General features: G+C 40.5%; 1 protein-coding gene across 15 annotated transcripts in view; it reads right to left on the reverse strand.

Moving 5' to 3' along the window:
* Nucleotides 1-26,369, reverse strand: part of ANKS1B (ankyrin repeat and sterile alpha motif domain containing 1B) — a 1,201,009-nt gene that overhangs the window by 118,701 nt on the left and 1,055,939 nt on the right. For 2 of the 15 annotated variants that reach the window (XM_079141346.1, XM_079141345.1), the window contains exon 1: nucleotides 12,723-13,008. The exons of 12 other annotated variants lie outside the window; for them this stretch is intronic. The gene's annotated coding sequence lies outside the window, so the exon portion shown is untranslated. Of the gene's footprint in view, nucleotides 1-12,202; nucleotides 12,459-12,722; nucleotides 13,009-26,369 lie in introns of those variants that run through there. One more of the 15 variants, XM_079141344.1, reaches the window with a different exon arrangement.

Here is a 26,369-nt window from a genome sequence, read left to right on the forward strand (position 1 = left end):
GAGAAAATTGTGCCACAATAGATAACTATTCAACAGTTGATGATTAGTTGCAGCTATGGTACCACGAAAGGGTGATGTTCAATAGACACCTTTTCCTATCACAGTACAAAACACCATTTTGACCTTTTATGCAAAGAAAGACTGTGGCAAATAATTATTAATCCAATATATAAATTCTATCCAATAATGATCTAGATTTACCAACATAAATGACAAAGACAAAATCAATTTCAAGCAAGTATATATTTCACATAGTACATGGCATATATGAAGCAGCTTGGAGCAAATGAATCCATCTGATCAAAAGCAAATATCATGGAGAAAATTCAGAATCAGTGGATTCTGATTATAGTAAGAGTGGATTCCCCCCTCTCTTACTATAGAAATTCGCTGGTTGTAATGTTTAAGTCACAGATCTTTTCTTTAATGGTAACATTTGTTAAAAGATCTCTAACAAGACACACTGCTGATTATGTAACACTGGTGCTATGCTGCTGTTATTTTTCAGTTCTGTTCCAAAAGATAAAAAATAAAACAATAAATTCTGTTAATGTCTTCAAACAAGGATATCTTTCAAATCAACTGCTACTTAGAGGTGTAGTGCTCTAATTCCTGAAGGATTACAGTATTAGTTATGATAAGTGATACAAAGAATAATTATCAATTTTCAAAAATTCAAACTTTGTAACACTGGACATCACAGCAAATAAAACATCCCTTTCCATAGGATATGTCCTATGGTTTGTTGGAGAGCTAAGGTAAAGCTCTTGATTATTATCAACTAATTGGAAGGATTAACAAATAAACAACCTAGCTATTGCCGCTTTGCCAGAAAACTGGTCATTCTTAGTGACAAAGATTAATGATCGCTTTTAAAAAGATTAGAACAAAAACTAGCTTTGTGAATTGCTATATGCTTTCTCATGAATGCAGAGTCAGGACATCCACAGTTTGTTTAATCATTGTCAATATGGCATACTTTAATATATTGGATATAAATAATTGTCACTGAAAAATCATCTGCTGTGTGTTCAGATAAAGCTATAGAGATCTGCCTTGTTACCTAGCAACTGGGCAAGTAAATGCCATACTGCAAAAAAAAAAAAAAAAAAAAAAAAATCTTTTTTTTTTTTTGGGAAAAGAATGTTCATAAACTGTACACTAAGATTTTAATTAACTCAAACTATATATTAAGGTACAATTGCTAATTATTTTAGATGTACCTATGGTCTATGTTTTGAAACACCATGCAGTAATAAATTGTCATTATTTAGAGCTATTATCTGAGCTGGTCACAAACAATAATGTTTTATACAATTTTTTTTAAGAATCACCATCATTATTAAATTTTTATTTGTACTGTTTTACAGACAAAGGAATTCCAACAGTATCTTACACACTGACTTCTATTTATTAAAGGGGTTATGCTGACTTGTTTAAATGCAACATAACTGTTCTGAGTAATTAGTTCACTGTAAGGGATCCCAAATTACTTCTTATATTCAAATAATAGCTTAATGCATTAGATTTATAACATCTGGGGGAATCCAGCTTGCCAAGTTCTCTTTCAATTTTGCTAAAAATTTGGCTTCCAAGATTGTGCATAAAATCTCTCTACAAGATCAATAGGTGATTGGAGCAATTATATAATTCAACTTCTGAGGTCCAAAATTCAGCATGTGGCCAGTCTTCAAGTCCCAATCTGAAAGCAATTCCTTCTGGTGTGTGATGCAGGCTACTGGCCCTGGCCCACATGATGATGGTCCTGAGTTAGGAAACCATTTGTTGTTCAGCAACAAACACAGACTGCTTCATGGATAGATTCAGCCGAGCTTGACAACGTGACAAGTTCTTCACAGAGCCCAAACCTAACACTTATGGCACAACCGATACTTACCTACCACAACACTCCTGTGTTGACATAATGTATATTGCTTTTATTTATAATTGTTTACAGTGCAGAGACACAAGTCAAAAAAAGCTCTTCAAATTAGTACATGGAATTGATATAAAGAAATCTAAGGAAAAACTAAGCTGGAAATGAATACTTGAATGTACCACATTGTTTTCATTTATTCTCACATTATTATGAAGCCCATCCTCTTAATTTGAGGGTAATCTTTATTAAATGTGTTAAATAAATCAGATTTATTTTAAAGCAATAGGAGAATAGAAGACAACCTGCTTGAGTTGGGATGTGGGTTTTAGAGGAGGCAGCAGTTTACAAACCCAAGTCTCTAAGAATCAGTTAAAGATTGGTTATGTACCCCACTTAAGAGGAATGGGAATGTTTTCTATGATTGAGATGTTTTTCTTTTAAATAAGGACTTCAGATACATGATTTCATTTAGCCTCACACTCTGTAACCCAGAAATACTCAAATGCTTACTGCCATTTGACTGACAAGGAACTCCAGTTAGACTGTGGCCTGGCTGAAGGTCATACCCATTGGCAAACGACAGTGCCAGGACTCAAGTCTTGATGCCCAGTTCAATTTATAGATTACTATGCTTATGAGTTTGAATAAAATTATTTCATTTAACATAGAAAAGTCTGAATTTAATTTGCTCTAAGGTACTCTGTATATATAAATACATGTGAATTTAAAAATGGCTGGCCATGCTCCTTTTATGCCAGGGACTCTCAAGAGTAGAGCAACGTCACAAAGGTCATGGTCCTCGCCTTCAAGTAGCTGACAGTCTGAGAATCTAAACATGTGCATGCAGATACCAAAACAAAGTCACAAAAAGCTACAGGAGTTCAGGGTAGGGCTGGAATAGTTCCAGAGCTACCTAAAAGCCTCAGAAGAAAGGATAAGATTTGAAACTGGGTGAGTTGAAAGAAGGAGGGAAGATATATGGGTGTGTGTGATGTGGTCCTAATGGACCCAAATCTCTGTCATTTGCCCCTTATGCCAGATGCTTTTCTACATAATGCTTCTTCTTCCCCCAACTACTAAAGGGTCTATTTCCATTTGCTTTAATAAGTAAGATCATCAAAGACATTTTTAAGCTTTCTGATAAAATTGTACAATTTAAGAGAAATTATCCTGAAATTTAAAGTTGGAGGGAAGATTGGCTAATTCATGCCAACCATTAACCTGATTTGTTTATACTGAAAGACTTCAGATATTTGTTGGATTAAAAACAGTTTAGTAGGAGCCTGCAGAGCTCATAAATACAAACATCTTTATTCATTAGACATTTTTCTATATTTATTCCTGGGCTCCAGCACAGGGCTTTGATACCATCTATAGAGGGAGTCACCCAGATGTGCGTCCAGCTTCCTGATCTTCCCCATGCGCTCCAGAGTAGTAGACCCAACCACCAGCCTGACACTTCTACACCAGCGTCAAGTTTCTCAAACTTAAAAAATGCTTGCACAGAACTCTTAATTCCTTTTTCCATGAAAAGCCTCATCTGTTTATCACCCATCAGTTGCATAGGCAAAAATTTAAGAAGTCACCCATGACTCTGCCCTTTCCCTCACCTTTAAAATAAACTCATTAGCGGGATCTCTACATTCTAGCCCCAAGTCTTTCGGTCTGACTTAAGATGGCAAATTTAAACTGTTTCACAGAAATTTCCTTCCTAAATGCTTAGCAAAATGAGAAAAAAAAAAAGTAAGCATTAGAGAAAGAAAGAAGGAAAGAGAACTAACAGTAACCACTCAAGGAGAGGAACATAAACAAATACAATAAGCTTCAAAACGGCTGCCAAGGAAACAGTCAGAAGATTCTAGAGCAGGATAAAAAAGCACATAGTGTTGTTTTGTTCTTAACCTTGTTCTTACTCTAGGGAGGTTCGGCAACAAAATTCTGAGAATTCTCACTAATAATCCTAAATTTAGAGAAAAGCGCACTCAGTGATTATCCTTATGTGTTTCCTTTCTCCACCAAGGAGTAATGGAAACATGTGAAAAGAGAGAAAAAGAGCAAAGGGCTGACTCAGTGCCAACCGAGGACTCCTGGGCTGCCCACTGAACAGGGGAAACCCACCAAGTTCCAGGGTATCTGCAGGGTAGCTCTGAGCTCACATGGAAACTTCAGGAAGTACAGAAAGACCTCCTTGCTGTCTCCTCTCTTCCTTCTCAATTTGGTGAAAGGAATGCTGATAATGAAGGCATTCAACAAAATCTAAGAAAGTGCAGCCCAGGAAATCTGACCACACAGCTTGAACTGAGCTCCCTCTTTAACTTCTTTAGACTACGGAAAAGTGGAGGGGTCCAAGCAATAGACCATAACTCAAAGAAGCAGCAAACGGGTCCCCAAAAAGGTGGGAAGAGATCAAAAGTTACACCATGTCTGGGCAAAGCTGCTCAAGAACCAGAAAGGGGGAAAGAAAAAGTACTGATAGACATATAAGCATTCTAAAGAGAAGGAAGAAAGAGAAGAGGAAGGGAAAAGGGAGGAGGAATGTGGGGGAAGAAAAGGAGAGAGGAAAACACATAAGCTGTAAGGCTCACAGCATCATGGAGTTAAATCTAGACATCTATAGATAAACAGAAGGAAACCCTCACACAAACTCCCACTACAGAAGAATGTTTTCAATAAAAACTGAAGCTTAAAGGCAGAATAAAGAGAATTTGAATGAATGAAAAGAGATATTAGGGACCTAATGATACAAATTAAGGACCAAAGGGCATCAATTTAGAATCAATAAACCCATTAGAAACATCAAGAAACAGAGTAGACACTTCTGAAAATTGAATTCTTAACACAGAAACTAATAGGATGGGAAGAAACACAAAGATGAACCAAAAGAAGGATAATTGATGGTCCTGAAGGCGGCAGCAATATATGCGGAATAAAAGGAAGGTGCAACAAACCATGATCAGGACACCCTTGAATTTAAAGAGTATATTCTACTGTAGATTTCAGACATGGCCTAGCTATGTTACCTAGCTGTGTGGATAAAGAAAGAAGTCTTTGGAACCCAGACAGAAAAAGCAAATCACCCACAAAGGGTGGCCTCAGATGGCAGAGTGGATATTAAGTGCTATTAAACAATGGTGTGGTGGTTGCAAAATTGTAAGGGAAAGAAAACGTGGCATAAGAATATTATACTCAGCCATGATATTGTTCAATTACAAAAGCAATGAGAAGACATCCTCAAATATCAAAAAATAAAGCTCGGAAATGCAGGGTCTATGAGTCTTTCTTGAAATAGGCACAAAAGCCGTTGACAATGAAATCTGGGCAACTAAGAGATGAGCCCAAGAACTGTCAGAAATAGTGACGGTGTACTGAAGGACTGGGAAGCACTGGGTCCACTTTAACAAGAATTTGTACTAATCAGGGGAGCAATTATGACTGAAGACTAGTAAACGTTATCACATGGTCAATATATATGAAAATAAACTGGGCAATAGCAAATCTCTCAGCAAGGAATCAATCTAATGTGTTTAAAATTGGGATATGTGGTTTAAAAAACACAATAATTCTAACCCATAGGGTTTACTACGAAGGTTCCTTACCTGCATGGGCAATATGCTTTTCTCCACACTCTGGAAGGGGTCACACGATGCATGCGCACTGCCACAATTTTGTAAAATTTGTAAAATGTACTTCATTTTCTTAAAGAGGGCTCCCAAAATGTATCACCTTCCCAAAAATTCTCTATTCCTGCTCAACCCTCTTTATATCACCAATTTCTTAATTGTAAGGGGAAATATTTTAGGAAATAATAACTTACTATAAAATGACATTTATTTAAAGTTCAATTATTTAATTTTGCTTATCATCATTTTCTTCTGCTATTAAATGCAAGAAAACACATTTTAATGCTTCAATTTAAACACTTTAATACTTATTTTTAAAAACTATCTGCAGCAGGACTCTGTTGTTATAAAATATCTTTCTATCCATGCATCTGTTTCCTGATCCCTTTGTATGCATGCCCAGAAAGGACATTAGTTTAATGCTAAAGGTGGTTATTTCTAGGAGGCAGGATTTGGGGTCATTTTAAAAGTCAACCATTTTATTGTGTTTATTGTAATCATATACTAAATATTTCAAAAGTAATACTTATTTTATTCCTTAAAAATGCCAAGATAAGAGACAGTTTTAGAGAATTTTTATTTTCTCAAAAGAATTCTTTAAAATTGGATATTCTGAATCCTTGTATGTCTCCTCTCTTTCTGAGGCTACCACCCTAGCTGAACCACTATTACTCCTCACCTGGACTACTTTCAGTCTTCTACTTGGTGTCCCTGGGTCTCTTCTTGCCCTGGCATTATCCGGTCTTCCACAGCGGCCAGGGTGGTTTTTCCCAAAGGTAGCGCAATCACACCTCTTGCTTTAAATTCTCCATTTGCTTCACACTGTTTTTAGAATCAAGTCCAAACTCTTGGGCATGGCCAACAGGGCTGACCTGAGCTGACCAGGATGCAGACACCTGATGCTCTCTGTTCCTCAGGCACAACGCACTTGTTCCTGAGGGTTTTACCTTGAGCTGTTCCCTTGGCCTGGAGTGCTCCTTCCCCAGTGTCTGTGGAGAGCTGGTCCCTTCTCATCTTTCAGGTCACTGTTTAAGGGGCACTTTCACAGGGAGACCTTCCTTCTAAGGGCTTTCTAAAAACCCTTCTCCCTTCACATCACTCTCCGCTTGCTGTCTGGGTTTCAAGGCACTTACCACTATCTGAAATTATCTTTCTCATTTATTTATTATGTAGCAACCCTCCCCCACAAGACACCTGCTCTAAAAAACAGGGTCTCTTGTCTTTTTCGCCATTATGTCTCCTGCTTGAAGAACATGCCTAGAAGAGAGCACGCATTCAATAAACATCTCTCCAGTGAGCTGCAGACACACAGAGATTGTTCCTCAGCTTGAAAAGGGGGGTTGTGTTTGCAAAGTTATCTTTTAAGTCAGTTGTTTAGAATTCTTAACACACATTAATTTAAATAAGCCACAGAATAAATAACATATCAAAGCTAGCCACAAAAATCTAGTGGACCCATAATGGGCTAAACATCTGCATGGCTGCAGTAAAAATATTAAAAAAGCAACATGATAAATTACCACTGGGAAAATTGAGAATTAAAAAGAAATACATCAACTTATCTGTGAGATTTTTGTCTGTTTGTATGTGGTGCTAGGACTGAACATAAGGCCTCGCACATTCTAAGAGCATGCTTTATCCCTGAGCATCCCTAGCCCCTTCAACTTGTCTGAATATGAACAAATCATAGTTATTACTAATCTTTCATACTGACAGAGACTTTGTGGATATCTTGAAGGGAATATCAGAGCATTTTTAAGGGCTTCATAAGTTTCTGGTGCTGGTTTTCACTGGGTGTAACTTCACTTTAAAATTTATAGCTCTTGGCTCCTTGCTAATGGACACATCGCTAGCAACACTGCTTCATCAGTCATGACTTGAGTCATTGTTTGCATCCAAAATGCAAAAGAGGAAAGATGGAGTTGATGTGCAGATTCAGGAAGAGAGGAGATTAAGAAGGAAAGGATTAACCAGAATGAGATTTAGGAAGCTACCTGAGCTAAGAGCAGGGAATATGAGGAGGAAAATCAATGATGAATGGTCAGGGAAAGATGTGGGGGAAGTTTCTCTTGCTAGCTATGGGGAAATTTCACCTTCCATGAGAGTCTGGTTCTTGTCTGGAGTAGCTATGAGTGGATACAAGGAGGGAGAGCTAGTTTGTAAATAATTTTGAAATTTCGGAAGGATTATATATTTCTAATCTGAGGTTCTGTCCCAAATTTGGTTTGGCATGAGTTTTCATGACTAATCTACCAGTAGGATGAAATAAATAGCATCATTCATATCAGGAGTACCAACCAACCCCTAGGAGAAACTGAGGAGACATGCTAGATCTTCCATTCTGGAAGGAATACTATAGTGTAGGAAAACAATTTGAATCAATTATTTTTATACTAAGTTGACAGTTAAGACACACACACAAAATGTATTAAGAGCCAAGAGAAAGTGCATATGGTCTGCAAGTCTTTTCTGGAGAAATGAATCACTGGGATGAGGAAAAGCAGCTTATTTTTACAGTTACATTTTATATCTCTAGAAAAATAATGACAACATGGTCCTGATTCCTAAACATAGAGAAATGAGACTTTTATGAACATTATACAACACAAAACATAACACCTGTTGTAGTTACAACTACATGCAAGTCATTCTCAGTCCTTAATTAAAACAAAAACAGATCATAAAACTTACGGTTATGAAAAATATTCTAGATGAAACGTGCCTTAAATATGACAAGATGTTCAAATATTCTTAAAATATAATTTTCTGTTGGCAAGAAAAATTCTTGGTTTTTCAAGGGCCACAAAACCTAGACCTATCTAATGCTGGATCACAAAACTAAGTATCATCTAAACATAAGGCTACATAGTGCTGGGGGTACCAGTGTTTCCCATGTATCTCAGAGGCTATTCTTTACACTGGCAGAGTGCTAAGATATGGCAATCTGGGGTATCTAGGAAGATCTCAATACAGTCATTGATTTTTCCAGAGCATGTTCTTACAATGTGTCCTCTGAGGTTAGTTTTTAGTTACACTATTTCCTAATGATATGTATCCATAATAGTCACCTATAAGACTGGAGATTTACCCAAAACAAAAACACACTATAAAGTATTTAGTTAACAGAGGAGATCAGAACACGCACTTCTGCTTCTTCTAATTCCAGTTTTGCTTTGATATTCTCTGTATTTCTTCCAGTTCCCCATATGAGAAAACTACTAGTAATTCTGCTCAGTAAATATAAGAATTAAGAGATGGGTCAAACAAAGATTTTCAGAGAATTAATTTTAGATTTTCATCTCAATATGACAACATACCCCCACTTTTTTTAAAAGAAAAAAATGACTCAGCTTAATCATATTTTGACTTCTAAAAAAACCATCTCATGATTCCATGGGGAAAAAGCAAAAATCAGATGAGCAGAAATGGTTTTCATCTCACACTAGAATTGTAAGAAAGGTTAATTTTTACATGCAGATTACATCTACATAAAAATAGAGATCTGGAACAATGCATTATTGACAGTTCTGTGGGAAGATAAATGAACTTATGTAAATGTTCTTTCTCAAGCAAATTATTAAGTATATTGACAATACTGTACTTTGAAAGCAATCATTTTAAAGGGACCAAATATTCATTAATAAAAAGTAAAGACATTATAGTTAAGGTTCTCTTTCACTCAAAGATACATGCATACAACAATTCTTTTCAAAGTTTACAGATATACACTGCTATCAAATTCAATAGGGGCCTGGGGTTGTGGCTCAGTGGTAAAGCACTTGCCTAGCATGTGTGAGGCACTGGGTTCTAGCCTCAGCACCACAAAAATAAATAAATAAATAAAATAAAGGCATTGTGTCCATCTACAACTAAAATAAGTATTTTAAAAAATTCAATAGCACACATTTATACTTTACAATTGGTAGCTGCCCATGGAAGGGAAACAAAACAAAACAAAACAATAACAGAAAACAGGTAGCCAACTGATAATTTTAAATTCTGTACACACTTCTGTTAATTATTGGTGGCCTACAGAAGACGTTTGACTACTGGTATTGGCACCTGCGAATACGAACCAAGTCTGACTTATCGCTATAAAAACCAAAAGGTGCAAAAACCATATACATTTATGGAAATGTTTCACTCAAGATCATCAATGATTTTAATCAGGCAGATCTCCTAATTAATTTTCCTAACGATCACTCTTCCCAAGACATTTACCAGTTTGATGAGTATTATTGTGACATGCTGGTACCAGCATTTGGTCAACAATGAGGACGTCAATAAACTCTACCTGGGGTTTCTACAGGTTGCCAATGCTACAATCACCAACACTACCAAAGCACTTAGCTCAATGTGCTACTTCTAGAACATGTCTGCCTTTCAATTAGGGGAAAGGTTAACCTGATTCCAAAAATACTTATTCAGTGAATGGTGCAGTGAGAATGACTTGATAATAAACTAGAAAATATTTGCCAACATTTTAAGTAGAATAATATCATAAACAATTATTAAGGATGCCTTTCCTGCACAAGGTACTGTCTGCTAATTTATATCCTATTTAGGATACACAGAGTAACTTGAAACAAATACTACTATTTTAAAGAAAGCAAGCCTCTAACATTTCTGTTCAGATGTTCCATATACAGTATATTACTAGACAAGAAATGTTATCTGGATTTAATTCATGTATACAAATTTGATTTAAGCCTGCAAACTTTTAGATTGCTAATAACTGCTCAGAGATTATCATTTTGGATTGCTGACAAATGAATACATCATACAATTTTAAAAAACTAATTATCACAGATAATATCTTATTAAGTATCTTACTATGCTGCATCTATATTTTGAAATTATTTTAATAGTGATTCACTTTCTAAGTAGAGGAAAAACATTCTCTGGTACCCCTGAGGGGAAATGTAATAATATGAGGCTTCCCATTTTTGACATATGAATCTCTACTGTCATCACAAAAGTGCAGAGTAACTTCAATGCAGTAAAATGAAGTTTGGCAATTAGCAACTAAAGAGCAAAGATCCCATCATGAGCAAGAAGCACTGATTCTTCACTTCTTTTTCCAACAATATATTTCCCCACACACTCAGAAGTTTAAAAAGAAAAGTCTTTGTAAGGATGTTTTTGTATGGCACTGTCACTAAGCCTCCCCGGATAGCATGCATGTTTAAATTTCATTTGTATTCCTTACTCCTTTCTCCTGCATCTAGCCAAGATCACTGCCATCATGCCAAGTGCTACTCAGAACTGATGCGACAGAACACTTCTGAAGGAGCCTTTACCATAGTATGCCGGCTCCAGTCATTACATCCTATTTTGTCACAGAGCCATCAACACTATGGACTCAAATAATCCAGACACCACCGGCATCTCCTCACATATGCTCATCTGCTGAGTACCAAGAACACAGGAACCTCTGGGGTTTGGAAATTCTTCCTTTTGCTCAGAACTTCAACTGGGATCTACCTTATTGTAAAGTCTCCCAGAGGAGAACTAGATTCCTTCTGTAACCAATGCCAACATTCAGATGTGTCTTACAATGGACTAAATTCCTCACGCTGCCATTCCAACACTATTTCCTGTAGTTCTGTCTTTCCCGAAGCAGAGAGCCACATTATGAGTATCCTAATAACTGTTTACGAACAGTTAAGGACCCCAAAGTTCGTATGCCTCCTATCTACTTATACAATATGTTCGGTGCACATTTGCAGCCCGGGAACTGAAATTTTAGTCCTCAAACTAATATCTCAGTCGCTCAGAAAGAAATGATAACTGCAGCGAGGACTAGCCTTTCTAGGCAATCGCTGAAAATGCAAAACCTTCCTGAGCCGCCCATTTGTTTTAGGGACTCTTGCTCATAAACGGCTGGTTTTCTTGAAGAAATAAATAAAGCAGCGGTGGTGGCATCCTTACAAAAACAAGACTTTGTTTGGCTTTGGCAAGTTTTAGCCTGGAGTAAGATTACAAGGAAGTTCCAAGCACAGGAATTGGCATTTCAATGGAAATGCTGACCCGACCTTCACGAAAGCAGCAAATTGCAGTCTCTGCTGCTCTATTACAGCTCTCCAAGGCGCAGCAATGGAAAGTCCATGCTCACTTCCCTCTCGGATTGATTGATCAGTGTATAAGAAATACGCGGAGTGAGCACACTTAATACCAACCCTTCCACCGGCTGTTCTTCATGCTACTCCTTAACGGTGACTCAAAGCGCACCTGGAAATTACATAGGGTTGGCATGGCTTTTTAATATTGAAGACAAAATGACCTCTGAAAAATACAGACTCGTGAAAGTCAAATTATTTGGAAAGATACCCGGCAATTTACCGCTTCAAACTCCTCAGAACCCCAAGGATGAGGAAAGGAAATAGAAAATGCGCCCAACCCGAGGGTGGTAGTGGAATCGATAACCAAAAGAGGTTAAAAAAAAAAAGAAAAAGAAAAAGAAGAAGAAGAAGAAGAAGGAGGAGAAGAAGCAGCCCACACAGTAGAGACCGACAGTCAAGGCTGCAACAAATGCCCCGGCAAACCGTTTCCGCAGCCTTCTCGGATTTCCAGACGCGGCTCTCTTTTTCTCTGCCCAGGCTGCAGCACCACTTCTCGAGCCGAGCCGCATCTTCGCGAGCGGGGGCCGTGGACAGAGCGGGAAGCCGTGCCCCACGCCGCCCGCTGTTACGCTGCTACTCACCCGAGCCGCTGGGCACTAGCGACGGCAGTGGCTGCGGGCTGGCCGCGAGCCGGGATCCGCGAGGGCTGGCGGGCACCGGCCCCCGAGGACGCGGACATGTGGCTCGAACCTGCGCTCCCCTAGCCGTTGCCTCTGTGCATCTTTCTGGGCGCCCCCAGCAAATGCGAGGCGAGGGCGAGCGCGCCGAGGGCGGGAGAGGCGCGGAGCCTGGCCGCGCTGCGCAGCGCTGCGCCGAGCGCCAGGCTCTCCCGCGAGCTCCCCGGGCCCGCGCGCGCGCCCCCACCCCCGCCCCCCGCGCGGCGCGTGCTCCCACCCCCCGCCGCGCGCCCTCGCACGCGCCCGGCCCCACGCGGCGCGCGCTAGCCCGGGCGGCGGCGGTGGCCACGGCGGCGGCGGCGCGTCCTCCCCCGAGCGCGGTCTCCAGGGCAGCTGGCGGCGCTCTCCATTGTTCTGCGGCTGCTTCCCGCGGTGGGCGGCGGGCGGGTGGGAGGTGTCGGCTCAGTTGCCGCGGAGGGCTTACCGCTCGGTGGGACCCTAACTGCTGAGCGACGCGGCCCGGGCTCCGCGCGCGGGGGCTGCGGGCGCCTAGCACCGCGGGCTGCCGGCGCGCGGGGGCTTCCTCCTCCTGCACTTGCTCGAGCTCGGCGCCCCTGGCATCCTCTGTTACTATGGATATCTCGCTCTTCTGCCGCCCCCTCCTCGCACTCCAAGAGACCGCCGGGGCGGCAGCTGCCAGGCAGCTCCGCAGGCGCCCAGGTGACCAGCTCGGCAGCGGCAGCAGCGGTGGCAACAGCCGCCACCGCCGCCGTCACTGCCGTCGCCGCCTCTGGGGAGAGGAGGAGGAAGAGAGGGAGAAGGCAGGTCCTGCTCTACCCTAGAGGCCACCTCGGGTTTCCTCCCACTAACCAAGCTGCTTTGTGTTTACGACGCAGTAGAAACCACCGCAGTCCTCGACTTGTGTGGACCGGCAGCCCCCCATTAGACTTGCCTTTCAGCTGTTTTCAGAGGGGTACGATGGAACCCCACTGGGCTTTGACTCTCACGGTTAAGATTTTGAGTAAGATTTTGAGACTGTTCAAATGCCCTTCGCTCCTGTCCCTGGTTTCCACCAAAGTTACCACCGTACTACTACCAACAGTTGTAGACATTTACTTTGCAAAGTCTCCTTTGCAACACTTTGCCAATTCAATGAAATACGTCTGACCTTAAATGACAAGGAACCCCAACCCCTTTTTCAATCCGCGTGTTTTTTTCCCTTTCCATGTATAAATAAAAATAATTTGTGGCTTAGATTGCCTAATACAATAACAGTTGCATGAGCACAACGGACTATCCACAGACCTCAGTTCTTTGGTGTTTCAGTGTTTCATCTGCAATTGTGAGTTACCCACTTACTCTCCAATGAGAGCCGCAGATTCCCACAGAGAATAGCTGGGGTCTGAAAATGAGGTAACAGCTCTCAAAGGGTCTGTGAATAGGTTCGAATGAAGACACTTCAAATAAAAGTATTTAAGGAAATGTACAACATAATGTTGAACTCCAAAACAGTGCTTGTTCAAGGCACATTCACTTTCTAAACTTCAAGAGTATGCATTTATTGCCTTAAAACCAAAGCAAACAAAGGTTTGATCAGTTGCAAAACTTCAGGCACCAAAATAGAAATATGAATTTTTTCATAAAAAGTAACATTTACTGAGCACTTATGAATTGCCAGGCATCTGTGCATTATCTTGTTTGATTCTCACCACTCTCTGAAGTAGGTTTCCTTATTATCCAACCTTTACAGATGGAAGAAAAGGGTGGGGAGACTTAGAATGATCTGCAACTAATAGTTTTGGGACAACACTGTCTTCCTTAAAAAGAAACTCTAAATTCTATTGTTTTCTCCATCCTTATATCTGCTTTTGTGAAATTTGTGAAGTTCTAAAGCTGCCTGACTACCAAGGGCCAGGGCCAGGATGTAAACCCAGGCCTGTCCCGTCCTATGAATAGTAGCATTTAACTAATATTGTTATGGCTTGGATCTGGAATGTCCCCCAAATGCTCCTTCATTGAAGACTTGCCCCCAGTGCAGCAGTGTTCAAATGTGGGGACTTTTAGGAAGTGATCCCATCATTAGGGTTCTAACTTCACCAGTGGATTATCCATTGATGGACTCAACTTGATGGCATTATTCGGAGGTGGTAGAAACCATAGAACCGTTGGGTTCAGTTGAAGGAAGTGGGTCCCTGGGGCATTGCTTCTGGAGACTATATCACGTTCCTGGTCTCTCCCTCTTGCTTCCCAGCTGCCATGAGGTTGCCCTCATTGCCTCCACAATGCCCTTCTGCCATGATGTTCTGCCTCACCTCAGGCCCAAAGCAATGGAGTCAGCAGACTATTGACTAAAACCTCAGAAACCATGAGCTGAAACACATCTTCCCTCCTTTGTGTTGTTTTTTATCAGGTATTTTATCACAGCAATGAAAAGCTAACACAGGAACCATCTCTCATTTGCCTAACAAAATCATGAAAATCTTTGATTTTATGTATTACACACACATATATTGAAAGAAAAAGACTAGACATGATCTGCCTTCTTGACTGGTATACTCTATGATATGGTTTGTATGTGAAGTGTCCCCCAAAAGCTCAAGTGTGAGACAATGCAAAATGGTTTAGAGGAGAAATGATTGGGTTGTGAGAGTCTCAACCCAATCTGTGATTTAATCCCCTGATAGAGATTAACTGGTAACTGAAGTGGTAGGGTGTGGCTGGAGGTGGGAATTGGGGCATTGCTTTGGGTATGTACTTGTATCCTGTGACTGGAGTCTCTCTCTCTCTGCTTCCTGATCAAAATGTCAGCTGCTTCTCTCTGCCACACTCTTCTGCCAATGATGTGCTGCCTCACCTTGAGCCCCAAGGAATGGAGTCAGCTGTCCATGGACTTAGATCTCTGTAACTATAAGCCTCCAAATAAACTTTTCCTCTTCTACAGTTTTCTGGTCAGATCCTTTTAGTCACAGCAGCACAGAAGCTGACTAAAACACTCTATAAGAAATGTGACTTGAATCCTTGACTGGGGCATGTTTAGCTATCTGTTTTTGAGAGTAGCAAACTATCAGTGGAGTTTAAAGTCAGGTCATTTAGTTATATTTTCATCCTGCAATGTAAACTTTCCCTGTGACTCAAGGTGAAAATACATGTTTACTTGGTTTCTCAATTATGAAAATGACTGGAAAATGATATTTCCTGGAGCAATATTCTCTAGTGGATATTTTTTTCAGGTAATAATATTGGGCACTCTCGGATATCATTGGTTAGCTGTTTGGAAGAGAGGTGTACTATCGTTCGTTTATTGTGTTGAGTCTTCTGTATTTTAGATTAATTCTGGATATGTAGACTGTCTTGTATCTACACCACTTCTAGAGAAGAATGGAAATCCAATTCTCTGCCAGCCTTTGGCTTGGCTGGTGGACGTGGGTTTTGAGAGGGAGCTGGGAGGAAAAGTTGCTCTCCCTGGTGGCCGTTACCATACTCTGTTCAGCCCACAATTCACATGCCGAATACTAGACTCCTGAGAATTAACTTCAACATGGCACTCATGAAATTTGTCAATAACCTCCAGGAGTGCATATTAAAACATAAAGCCCTAATAAGTGTAATCTCCTACTGATCAGGGTAAAGATTTATTCACAGAAGGAAAACCTTTTACTCTTTGCACTAAAATACCCCTACTTGTTGAAATTTTTGGCCATTTTAATATTCCAGAGCAGCATAAAAGATACTAGGGATTATCTCCTGGTTTTATTTTCATCTCCTGGTTATATTAGTAATACGATGTTATCCTTGCCAAAAAAGACAATTTATGAGAAACTTCTGTGGAATCACATATAACCTCTTTTTACCCCAGTTGAAAACAAAGGATTCATTTCTTTGCAGCTCATCAGGGATGCATCCTGCTGAACCCAACTGCTTATTTGAACACCCACTTCATGTCAGAAAGGACTAATATTGGGGATTCCCTGATTTTCTGCATTCTTCCTTTATGTTAAAAAATGTATTCAGAGGACCACGTTGAATATTCCAGTCTTACAAATTCATAGATGATGGTAACTTTTCTAAGAAATATGCAAAATACTGATGTGAGGCATTCTGTACAGATTTAGAGGAATGGAGACTCAAAAACTTTTTCATTTGTTTGGTGGTAGTGTAATGCAGTAGTTGAGCTCTTAACTTTGGAATCATATCTGTGAGTTCAATTCATGGATATTCCACTTAAAAGCCTTGGGATCTTTAGTCAGTTACTTAACTTTTTTGAACCTCATCGTTCCAATTTGTGAAAGGAATGTGACAATAATGGAAGTTACTTCATAGAATATGGTTAGGAGGAAATGAAGTTTCTCATAAATTGTCTTTTTGATATGGTCTTTTTGATGTGATAACTTGGCTGGTTTAAAGTTCCTAGTTATTCAATCAAACACTAACCTGCATGTTGCCCGAGAAGATATTTTATAGGTATAATTAAAGTCCATAATCAGTTGGGGGGAGATTATCTTAAATGATTTGATTCAATCAGTATAAAGTCTTTACAAGCAAAATAGGATTCCCAGAAGGAGAAATTCCACCTGTGAACAGTACTTTCCTTCCACTCCTCAAAGTTCCAGCCTGTCCCTCTTGATGGCCTTCCCTACACATTCCAGACTTGCCTGGCCAGTCCCCACTATCATGTAAGTCAATTTCTTGCAATAAATCTCATAGAGTATGACTCCTCTTGGTTTTGTTCTTTAATTGAACCTCAACTGATTCACCCAAAATAAGCACTCCAAAAATGTTAGCTAAAGCATAAAATAAAATAAGCCTTTATTGAGATGGGGATGCAACTCAGTGGGATAGCACTTGCCTAGCATGTGTGAGGCCCTGGGTTCAATACCTAGCACCACACATAAAACAAAACCCTCACTGAATACCTCTCATATTCACAACACTGAGATATGCATGCTGATAAAGACAGGTCTAAAATAGAGTAGGGGTATTCACTGATTAACTTCAATGACAGCTACCCTCCCCAGGAAGGAATTTAATATAAGATTTCCAGAAGAACAAGAGAAAATGCCAATAGGGGTGATTGTCCTAGCAGTGCTGTGTAGGGGAATTATGCAAATCTAGTATGAGGACAGTTTCCGGGGTTAGGAAGATAATAAACACAAAGGCAGACTTCCCTCTCAACAGACCTGATAGATACCACCTAAAATTAGGTAGATAAATTTTTGTGGATCAAACAGGGAATTCCATGATAGAATACAAATTAATTTATGACTTGGTCTTAAGTCAGCTAGAATTGCACACTTGTTGGTGTGAATGTGGGGAAAAAGGCACCCTTTTACATTGCTGGTGGAGTTGCAAATTGGTACAGCCATGTGGAAAGCAGTGTGGAGAATTCTCAGAAAACTTGGACCCACCTTTTTGCCCAGTTATCCCACTCCTCAGTTTATACCCAAAGGACTTAAAATCAGCATACTACAGTAACACAGCCACATCAATGTTTATAGCAGCTCAGTTCACAATAGCTAGATTGTGGAACCAACTGGATGTCCTTCAACAGATGAATGGATAAAGAAACTGTGGTATATATATACACAGTGGAATATTATTCAGTCATAAAGAATAATAATATTATGGCATTTGCAAATAAATGGATGGAATTGTAGAATATCATGCTAAGTGAAATAAGCCAATCCCAAAAAAACAAAGGCCAAATGTTTTCCCTGATAAGTGGAGAATGATATATAATGGGGGTGCGGTTGTAGGGAGTGAGAGAAGAATGGAGGAACTTTGGATTGTGTAGAAGGAAATAGCGGGGGTTTGAAAGATGGTGGAATGAGACAGACATCTTTGCCCTATGTACATGTATGATTGCACGAATGGTATGAATCTACATTGTGTACAACCATGGAGATGAAATGATGTACCCCATTTGTGTATAGTGAATCAAGATGCAGTCTGTAAAAAAGTTTTTAAAAAATTAAAAAAAAAAGAACTGTTCTGAGATTCTTGGAGGAAGAAATACTCTTATATTTGAGTATCATAGCAAAAGATCTTTCCTCATTCAATGTTAGCTCATCTGAGCATTCCACATTCTTATGTCTTAGATCTTGTCATTTGTTTTGAACATTTTTAAGCAAGGAAGACTACTTTCAAAGTATCACTGAAAAAGCAGGCAGGGCATAAACCTAGTTAGCTAGAACTGCCTCTGTCCTTCAGAATTATAATGTGGAACTTACACAACTTAGGGCTGGAAATAGCTGAGGTAAGTAAACAAACCCCAGGGAGGTACTCTCAGATATAAACAGGATTAAAAGAAGATGAAGAAGTAAGAGTGAGTGCATCCTTTGACTGCATAGTAAAGCTCTGTTGATTTAGAGTCAATCTTAGAAAGGTACACATCTTAAATTGTGTGTGAGCATGTGTGTGCCTGTGTGTTCAGCACAGAGCTATCCCATGATTGTTTATGCTAATTAGTGATCTTTCACGGGTAGTGATATGAAAATACTTTTATTCATTATGCAGAGATCTACTGAAGGCCTATGACGTCAAATCTTGAACTGGCTTCTGGGGAATAGGAAGATAATTTAGAGATGGAATTCTAATGTGGAATTCTTTCTCTGGTAATTCCAAATTATCCTTATGGATTTCAACTAACATGTACCTTACTCTAGGAAATTTTTATATTTCATTTGCTCTGAACTGAATACCTGAATATGAACTAGGCAATACCCTTTTGCTTTCACAGTAGTTTTGACTCCACTAATACTGCATTTATCATTTTTTGTAATTTCTAATTCAGTTATAAATCTCCACATAAGACTGCATGATGTCTAGGACCTCGTTTATATGATCCTCTATTTATGTTCAACTCCTGATCCTAAACAGGCATAAAGTAATTATTTGCTGAACAAGTGGAAGTCAGTTAGGGGCATGTTGAATTTTCATTGTTCTCCAAGAAGCAGCAAGTAAAAATTAGAAAGAATAGCAATCTGAAACTTGGGCAGAGGTAGGCAAGAGAAACAAATTAGCTCTCAGCTGATTCCTGGTAGCTGGAAGGCCTGGGAGTGATTATCATTGGCTCACAAGTAGAATGAAGGAAAAGGTTTGAGGTCAGAACTCCGGACAGCGACCCCATTTTCCATTAAGCTGTAGGATGAAACATGGATCACATAGCTAGGTTAGAAAATTTGTGGGCTACCAGCCCCAGATGAAACTCTGCAACCTCATGAATGAGTCTGTAATAGATATTTCAGAACTAAGCTGCTACAGAGATAGGAGCACTATGAATATGGATCTGTAATCACGATATTGTGGAGGTTTACCTTCTAATATGTAGAAAGCAGCATTTTGCGTTTTGAAAAAAAAAAAGTTGGCATGTTTTGATAGAGAGCATGGGAATGAGTCAGAGAGAGAGAGAGAGCAAGCGAGCATGTGTGCCCATGCTTTGGGACACAAGCTAGAGAATGTGTCCCTGTGCAATGAGGATGCAACAGAATCAAGGCATTCCAGGAGAGTTAGACGTTGGGAAGTCTCTGGATGTTGAAAGGACACGTGGCTATCGATGGTGTACATCTATCATAGGAGCAGCATGGTTTCCCCTTTTACTCAGGGCTTGCTTGTCATTAATGAGACAATTAAGGCACAGACCAACTTCTAGCACTCATAGATTTTATTATTTATTTTTGTTGCCTGATCAGACTTTCACTAGGGAAAAATCCCTTCGTTTGGATGGTGAATTTAAAACAACTTATAGACTGCCTATTAACCATGGGCATATTTACGGATCTGACTCCAAGTTTAAACAACCCGGAGTGAGCAGAAGGGACTTGCTTTTTCCTGAAGGCAAGCAGGCTTGGAATCCAGGGGGAATGAATGTAAACACTGAGGCCCATCTGCCAGAAATGTTCTGCCCCAGTCTTCTGGATTGAGATCTAGGGACTTCTTTTGGATGCTAACTACATACAGGGCCTGAGCCATATGCAGCTCCACTGAGCCAGAGCAGAGCCTTTTGCTTGCAGTCTTTGCTCTCAATGGGTCCCTATGAGTTAGTGTCAGCTGTATGGCACAGGTGGTAAGCTCCTCATCCTTTTAATACTCTTAACCAAGAGAGCAACAAGGCTCAGCGCTCACAGCAACTTTCAAGGCTAGAGACAAGACTCCAGTAATCTGATCTGGATGTCTGTTCACTGAGTGACTATTCATCCCAAGTTTTTCATGATAACTATCATGAAATGAGTCAGACCATAAGCCCTGTTTTTTTTTTTTTTTTTGTTCGGGAAAACATGGTTTCAGGCATATTGGAGATTATACTTGTAGTTCTCAAGGACCCAATATAATGTGTAGAAAAAGTCAATGGTCTAAGAACTGGGTTCTAGTCCAGCTCTATCATTTACTAGTTATAGACCCTGATCAGGTTGTTTAGCATTTTTGCACCTCAGCTTCTGCATCTATAAAATACAGATTATTGTCCTTTAAGGATGTTGTTTAAGGATTAAATAAGTGTCCCATGTAAAAGTCTAACACAATGTCTGCAGTACAATAATTCATCAACCAGAGAATTAACTCACCCTAGTATTAATCCATAAGCCTTCAGAATCAAAGGCTTCTCCAGTTTTTCAACAGATCTAAATAACCAGGCTCATTCCCATGACACCTTCTCATGTGCTTATCTGCTGAGTAAGTGGGGAGAAGCTCATGCACCTGGGAGTGGACAGTAACATTTTATACTGTAGACTCATAAAAATAAAAATAAGGTTTAGTTTTTTTCTCCATAGTATTTTATGAAGGGTAAGAGAGCCTCTCATTTACTGGTGATTGTGAGCATCATTATGACAATTTTTCAGCAATGCACATTAAGGATGTTGAAATATGCTAAAAGTAGGGAAGAATTACATAATAAATATTAAGAAATAATTTGGAGTTATAATAACTGAACTGAGGATGGGAAAGTGTGGTTGGTATTCACTATTATATGCTGTTCAATGCTCAGTCCTACTTCTGTTAGCAAAAGTCTGATTTTTCACTGGGTACCCACCTCTTCCACCCTCAGCCATGAAATCCTAAATAATCCTGCAAGAGCTGACCATGGGGTGAACCCAACATCCACTGGGCAATTGGAGAATTCCATCACTCAGCCACCGTGGTGCGTTTAGGGAGGGTTCATTCAGGGAGGACCCAGGGCCCTGCTGGAACTATCAAGAATGAGGAGCATTCTTTTCACTGGTGTTTCTGAGTTGATGAAGCTGGCTTTGTCAGGGTGCTGGGTTTAATGCCTGGAGCTGCCAAACATATCCTTGGGAGCAGGTATGCCCAAGAGTGAAGCCAGTGCTAAGCAAAGCAGAACAAAGATGGAGTGACAGACTGAAGGATTCCAGTGACTTCTCTGGATTCAGTCATGCCTGAAACCTCCAGACTTATGTGAGCCAATTAATTTCTAATCTTGCTTTACCCATTTTGTGTTGGATTTCTGCCCACATGTAAATGAAAACATCCTTATTTATTCAGAAGAAAACTTAAGTATAAGTTATCTCAACCTCCTATCTGATGTTTCTTATGAAAGAGTCACATAACCAAGACTTGGACTCTTCAAGTGACAGGGGACTCATTACCTACTGAAGAAACCTATCCCATCTTTGGGACTTTTCTACTGAAAAGTCTTTCTTATACTTAGTGAGTACGTATTTTCTCAAACTTTTGTGTGTAGTTACAACTTATTTTGTACTAACCAGAGACGCCAGGGACCAGGTACCATGTTACATTATTAACAAGTGTAAAATATGTATCTCATTTAATTTCCAAATAACCTTAGGACATGAAAATTACTTTGAAAGCCCTGTGGAAATTCAGGATAAGGGACTGAAGAAAGGGCTGTGGAGGGGTAAGTGATGGGTTCTGAGATATAGGTGTAGCGTGCAGATAACTGAATGGAGGGTGGGGGGAGAGGGAGGGGAAAGGCTAAGAAGGCCTCCAGAAATTAGAGTGGTGGAAAATGGAGAGCAACCAGTGGGTGGGAAAGATGAAGGTTCTGCTGGCTATCCAAGAGGTCAGATCCATAGGGTCAGTACTTCCAAGGGCACTTGATAACTCCATAAATTCCTTTAAAATTTTAACTGAATCTAGTTCAGTGTTAGGAAATCATCAAGAACAGAATTGGATGCACAACAAAAGCAAATAGTTTTAAAATATTTGCTGTTTATGTAGAGACCTTTAATCACATGAGTGCGGGTCAGAATAACATTTTTACGGTTAGCTCCCAAGGGTGATTTCTCCCCTCCCTCCTCCTGCCAGTGCCCTGGGAGGCAGAGGAAGGCGGCTAGAACTCAACATAAGAATGCAGCAGCATGCCTTGGGGATGCGGGGAGTCCAACCTTGAGCTCTAGGACCAGGAGTCAAGGGGAAGGCACACCCGTGGACATCTGTGAGGATGGGAAAGAGCGAGCAAGGGAAGGAGGGAAGGAATGTTTCCTGTGCACCTATTATGTACTGAACCCTTTGTATTCATGAGATCAATAACCGTATGGGGTCATTATTATTACTTTAGTACTGTTTTTCCAGATTAAATTGTGGAAGATCTCAAATTAAGTAATTTTCTAAGTAAATTAAAGTAATTATCTACCAGACATAGGTTCCAAGACCCTCAATAGCAGCCTGAAATCACAGGTAGTACCAAACCATATGTATATTATGTTTATTTCTATACATATATACCTGTAATAAATTTAAATTTATAAATGAGGCCTATTAAGATTTTAATAATATTAACTAACAATAAAACAACAATTATAACAACATGCTATGATGGAAGTTATTTAAGACTTGTGAATTGCTTACTTCTGAAATTGCAGTTGACCACAGGTAACTGAAGCTGAGGAAAGTGACAACATGAAGGGGGTATCACTGTATGTTTTTAGTTGACAAAATATGTTCACAGGACATCTCAATTAATCCTTGAAACAATTCAGAAGATTGGCGTTACTAACAATGCTCCTATGACATAGATGAGGAAACCAAGTCCCTAGAGGTTCTTTGGCTCAAGGTCACACAGCTGGTAAGGAGAACCATGACTGGGATCAAAGTTTCCTAATTCCTAGACTCACAGGTTTCTGAAGCTACTCCCTGGGCGAGCTGTCGAATGCTGTGCTGGGTCAGAACAATGGAGGTTGACAGCTTTGCTCTCAACTTTCCTTCCCTTGAGGGGCAGCGCTCAGCCTGATGCTGTGGTGATGCCTGCTTTCACTCTTGCTGGCTCGCAAGACCCCAAGGACCAAAGGAACCTGGGCCCTGGGCTCTCTAACTGTAGGTGGAGGGGATGATGCTCAAGGATTCTAATCCCTCTCTGCTGAGCACCAGGGCGGGGTCTGTGGAGTAGGGCTGTGGAAATCCACTCAGCCTTCCAGCTCTATATGCGGCCAGGACCTAGGATGAAACACGCCCGGGTACACTGAAGGCAGAAATGGCTCTCTGGGTAGAAATAATGCGGGAAGCCACGTTAACTCTTTCAGGCCAGTCACCTATCACTTAGTAAATTACTACTTTCCCCTAAATGGGCCCCTAGTGGGCGTGGAGGATGAGAACAGTCTAATTTGCCTTTTCTTTTCTTTCTCTCAGCTGCTTTCTCCAGTTATGATGAAGACTGAGAAGCTGTTTAATAATTGCTTTATTCTGAATCATTGGATGCTCTTTTTAAAATGTTTTTTCAGTTGTAGATGGGCACAATACCTTTATTTTATGTATTTAATTTTATGTGGTGCTCAGGAACGAGCCCAGTACCTCACATGTGCTGGCGAGTGCTCTGTCACAGAGCCCCAGCACCAGACCTCACTGGATGCTCTCATAAATGTCAAAATGCCCCCGCAGATCTACTATATTGACTTGTGTGCAATCAAATCTATGTGTAAGGTGCGTGTACGGAGTGAAGGCTGCGATCCCATCCTCACAGGACCAAGAAGTGACCCGAGGCACCAGGATGTCCCTGATTTTCAAGTTCTGAGTTGTTGCCAGGTGAGTGTCACAGAACCCCAGATTCCCTAGGAGGTGGGAGGAAGAGGCTAGGTGCTGCAGGAGGCCCAGAGCAGGGGTTTCTTTCTCCCACTTAGAAGGGAGGACCCACAATTCTGGTCTGAGGAGGAGTCAGGATCTCTGCCTTGACATGGGGAGATGCATTTCGAGGGCAGGGATGTTTCCTTAAGACTGGCTTTACCCTCTCACCCAGAATGCATGACTGTGGTCAGTTGACCAAGCTAAGAACATTTTTCCTTCCTGAAGGGGAAACAAAAGTATCAGAACTCTCCACTGCTCTTACAAATCTAGAACTATTAAGTAAACTCCCAATAGAGTTGCTAGGGCCTACTATTACCTAATAGTGATTATAGTAATAATACTCTGCATTTATATAGCATTAAAATATTTTGAAGCACTTGCATATTGATGATTAATTTTAAAAAATTTTTTGCTTCATTATTTCCAGCTTTATTGACATATTATCAGCAAATAAAATGAATACATTCAAGGTGTTCAACATAATGTTTTGATATATTATAAAATGATTTCCATAATTAAACTAATTAACATGTCCTCACATAGTTACTTTTTGTGTGTGTGGTGAGAATGTTCGAGACCTACTCAGTGATTTTCACATAGACAACACATTATCATTGACTAGAGTTATCATGCTGTATATTAGGTCTCCAAAACTTACAAGAGCAAATTTGAACCCTTTGACCGACATCTTGCATTTGCATATTCATTGTTGATCAGAGATGGCTTTATATACATGCATCAGGGTTACCCCATAGACCTAGCTCTCAGAAGGGCCCAGAGCTTGGTTCAAAGCTCTGCAGTCACAATCTTGCATTTCTAAATAATTCTCAGATTTGTGTTTCCTAAGTAAAGTCTGATGGGAACTATGAAGCAAGAGGCAAACTTGGAGCCTCAGTTCACATGCAGTTCTGCCTTTCTGGTGTGAGTTCCTGGCTGGCTGCCCTACTTCGTGCTGCCCAGGGCCTGGACCATGGTCCCCTGTCTGGCTAGACCCCTAGCCGCTGCTGCTCTTTGGGTAGCCATCTGGTGGCCTTGACAGGGGTGGGGGATGAACTTTCTTGCACTCACTCCTTTTCCTGCCTCGTCCCTTAGTGATAGTAGGGATTTTCTGGGTGGAAGATCACTCTCTCATGACTTCCTGGAGTAGGCAAGGCAGTGGCTATTTTTACCCCTAACTGCTGAAGCATGGCTTGCTCAGTGGACAACATGGTGGGTAATTCAGCAAAGGCTTCTCATCCACCCCTGACCAACTGCCAAGCACATCTGGTCTAGAGATTGTCAAGCACTGGGTAGTCACTTGTCCATCACATGTTGGGGTGGCAGGCCTTCAGAAAAAAGAGACTGTCTCCTTTGCCCCTAGTTGGCCTCACATTTTTTTTTTTTTTTTTTTTGGCAAACTATATAGCCAGCTGTGCAGTTGGTGTCACTATGGTATCTGTGTAAGCTAGATAGGATGAGGGTGCGGCTTCCCTGATGTGTACCTTCATTGTTTCTACTGCTAGGGGAGGCCACTTTTACCTTCTCTGTGACTTGCTCTGGGGAACACTTACATTATGTCACTCTCACAACATATACACAAGATAGGCTTATGTATTGGGGTGGTTCCTAACTTCTCTGAGTTTTAATTTCCTTACCTGTAAAACTGGTGTAACACCTATTTCACAAAGATAACGTGGAAACTAAATGTGATGGTGTGTGTATTAAGAGATGGGGAGAATTTCATCTACCTGCATTACCCTGGCACTATATTTGTTTGGAAGAACCATTTCAAGAAGCTGCTTGAAGAGGAGGGTGAGACCCTGTGGACATATTCAGGTAAAACAAGTGGGTCACCTCACTTCTGCACTTATGACAAAGAGTTCGGATTGTTCCCAAGAGGAAGGAGAGGAAGAAAGGAGTCAGTAGGGCTTTGTGGGGGAAGAGAACACCAGCAACAGTATGGCCTTTAGAGGATGGGAATGTTGAGTGGGCTTGAAACGAAGGTTTATGTGGGGTTTATGCTTGAAACGCCCCACCTACTCACCTTCATGGACTCTTTAGAAAAGATGAAGTGACTACTGGCCTCGTGTGTGATGAGTTTAATGCTGTCTGTGGGGTGGGC

The sequence above is a fragment of the Sciurus vulgaris genome (assembly GCF_902686455.1).
Source record: "Sciurus vulgaris genome assembly, chromosome: 5".
Lineage (NCBI taxonomy): Eukaryota > Metazoa > Chordata > Mammalia > Rodentia > Sciuridae > Sciurus > Sciurus vulgaris.